The sequence below is a fragment of the Phoca vitulina genome, unplaced genomic scaffold, assembly GCF_004348235.1.
Source record: "Phoca vitulina isolate PV1807 unplaced genomic scaffold, GSC_HSeal_1.0 scaffold2904, whole genome shotgun sequence".
Lineage (NCBI taxonomy): Eukaryota > Metazoa > Chordata > Mammalia > Carnivora > Phocidae > Phoca > Phoca vitulina.
In genome coordinates, this window is record NW_022592590.1 from 1 (window position 1) to 3,220 (window position 3,220).

The window sequence follows — 3,220 nt, forward strand, 5'->3', positions numbered from 1 at the left end:
AAGGGCTGGGAGCCTTGGGCCGCTGGGAATCGCCCCCACTTTTGCTCTGTACCTCTGGCAAATCTAACTTTTACTGCAAAGGCCAAAGCAGAGATCTAGCATGGTCTGATAGTCTAGTGGCTAGCATTCCCCTCTTTCACAGCCACTACCCAAGTCCAGGAAACTCTTTTCCCAACTTCCCAGCATGAAGAAGTCTCTTCTTAAAATCTCAAAGGGAGATTTTAACCCCCTGAGGGTTAGGGTTAGGGTTTCCCCAGGTCCAGGTTCGGAGAGCCTCTGCACTGAATCTCTAAACTCCAGTGAGGCCTGGACTGAGGGTCCAAAGCATCTCCCAGAGCAGGGAGAGGTGAGATATTATGTCTTGTCCTGGCCTTGACCTAGTCCTGGCGGCAGTCTGAGTCCAAGCAGACAGATCCTGATTGGTGTGTGTTCAATTGTGTCTCTCCCTGAAGTGGGGTAGTGACAGCTTTAATTTTCATGACCCCAGAGGTCATGGATGTCCAAGGATGCTATTGATGAGGTTTTATACTTGCATTTGCTTTCTTGCTGATTCTGTAACTCAGAAGGGGAAAAAATGTTTAGCTGTGGATAAATTAGTGGTCTCAGTGCTAGGTACAAGGGAAAAAATTCGAGATGATAGTAAGGATGAATTTCAAATACTTTTAACAAATTAGTTTTAATAATTGAGGGGTGCCTGGGTACTTCAGTCGGTTAAGCAACTGACTCTTGATTTTGGCTCAGGTCATGGTCTCAGGGTCATGATCCCAGGGTCATGATTTCAGGGTCATAAGATTGAGCCCCATGTTGGGCTCCACTGCTCAGTGGGGAGTCTGCTTGAGATTCTCTCCCTCTACTCCTTCCCCTGCTCCACGCTCTTGCTCTCTTAAATAAATAAATCTTTATTTAAAAAGAATTTTAATATTCAACATATTATGGCATAGAAAATGTTTTATGCCATGTCATGTTTCTAAAGAGAACTCCTTGTATGCATCAGACTGATTTAATCATTTTGGTCTAAAAACTTTATATTGTCTTCCTGATTTTCTAACAATTTAGAAAATATTGGTAGCATAGTATTCTAGTTTGTACAAGTCTTGGATTAATTTTCTCTTCAAAATCCTAATGACACTGAACATCCTAAATTACCTATCCTGGTTTTACTGGTCATTGACAAACTTTAATTCCAACAACTAACTTTATATAATTTAAAATTATGTGTTCTGGTAAATTAATACCATATACCTAACATATACCATATAATATCTTTTAAGTGAAGATTAAGTTTTTAAAATTCTAGAAATCATCGTGATTTAATTATTCCACTCACGGGGCACCTGGGTGGCTCAGTTGGCTAAGCAACTGCCTTCAGCTCAGGTCATGATCCCGCATCAGGCTCCCTGCTCAGCGGGGAGTCTGCTTCTCCCTCTGACCCTCTCCCCTTTTGTTCTCCCTCTCAAATAAATAAAAATCTTTAAAAAATTTTTAAAAATTAAAAAAAATTATTCCACTCACAACTTTCAGTAAATGTTTTAGGTATCATCTAATATATGATTCCAACATATATTTCTGTATTATGTGTCAGCTCCCTTTGAGATTTTAAGATCTATTGTTAAATTCTTTGAGTGATATTAAATTGAATTAACTATAATCTTTGCCTGGACAATTTCTAATTAAGAGAAAAATAACAGGGGTGCCTGGGTGGTTCAGTTGGTTAAGCATTTGACTGCAGTATTACTTATAATACTAATAGCATAAAACCAACTTAATTTCAAAAGTATATGGAAAGGGTTAAATAAATACTAACACAAAGAAACTTCATTGTTAAAAGGAATTCAGAAGGTAACGATGATGACTCTACTCTTGAGGATTCCTGGTGACCTGTTTTCCTCCAGCTCTTCAAGGATCCGAGGATCCGTGACGATCTTGGTTTAGGTCCTTCTCTTGTACACAAAACACTTAAGGACCGGAGGGTGATAGAGGCATTTCTCTCCCTCTAGGTGAGAGGATGCACAGGGTAGAAACAACTGTAGACGCTGTAACGCTCTAAAAATAGCACCGCGTCCCTGGGTGGGCTCGAACCACCAACCTTTCGGTTAACAGCCGAACGCGCTAACCGATTGCGCCACAGAGACCCGTGGAGGCGCACGTCCTCATCCAACAGAGAGCAAGCACACGCACTCAACGCTAGGGGGAGCCACCCACCTTTGCAGGACAGCCGTTAAGTCTCCAAAGTCTCGGAAAACCCGAGAGGAGTTGATACGGCGTGTTCGTCGCGTTTGAAACCCGTGCGTTGGGCGATTCCAAAGGCAGAAGGGCAGCCAGCCGAACAGCCTCCCCACACCTCGTTCCATACCCGCTTCAGATGCCAGCGCCCCCCCACACACACACCCAGGGCCGTCATCCCCCGGGCCTGAGGCAAGAGGGGCCCAAGAGAACGCCTGGTGGGCTCGCGTGATGGCTCTTCCATTTGCTTCGCCTTCACCCGCCTATCTGCGCTGCAGGAGCTCCGCTCGGCTGCGGTCGGTGGGGTGGGAGCCAGCTGGAGTGGAGGGTGCGGGGATCAAAAGAGGAAGTGTAAGGAGGAGGGAAAGAAATGGGGGCGGCATGGACGCTGCAAAGATACTTCCCAGGAGGCCTGTACAGATGCACGGGCTGGATGCAGTGGAGATGATAAATGCGTCAGAATGGGGAGGGAAACAGCACGAATACCTTGCAGTTGTCCGAGAACAAAGCAGCGCAATAACTGGAATGTATTTGTCAAAATTAGTAGAGCAAGGCGTGAGCTTGCCCCCGGGGCCGTGGCGCGCCGTGATCGTATAGTGGTTAGTACTCTGCGTTGTGGCCGCAGCAACCTCGGTTCGAATCCGAGTCACGGCAAGGATTCGGTTTTTCTTTGTGTTTCAAGCCGCATGGGCTCCTCTCCTTACCTGCAGGCAGAGAGCCACGCTTTTCGCCGGCCATCAGTGCAATACGGTCAGGAGAAGAGAGGAAAACCCAATAGTGCACTAAGCTATATGTAGCTCTGTCACAGAGAAACCCCTGGCGTGCTCCACATTTCACCATTTAACAGAAAATATCTAAAGATGAGGTGCGAGCTCTCAATAAGCCCTGTGTGTAGCTTCCCCTAAGGAAATGGTCTACTCATGTCGGGGGTTTTTCTGGTGGAAATATTTCACACATTAGTGAGACTTTTGTACACAAAAAGAGCAGATTTTAAAGA

General features: G+C 45.3%; 2 non-coding genes across 2 annotated transcripts; one reads left to right on the top strand and one right to left on the bottom strand.

Annotated features, from left to right (window-relative positions):
• Window positions 1-2,058: 2,058 nt before the first annotated feature.
• On the bottom strand, window positions 2,059-2,132 carry TRNAN-GUU. Its single transcript has one exon. It is a non-coding gene; the product is annotated as a tRNA-Asn (tRNA).
• A 673-nt stretch (window positions 2,133-2,805) lies between these two features.
• On the top strand, window positions 2,806-2,877 carry TRNAH-GUG. Its single transcript has one exon. It is a non-coding gene; the product is annotated as a tRNA-His (tRNA).
• Window positions 2,878-3,220: the final 343 nt, after the last annotated feature.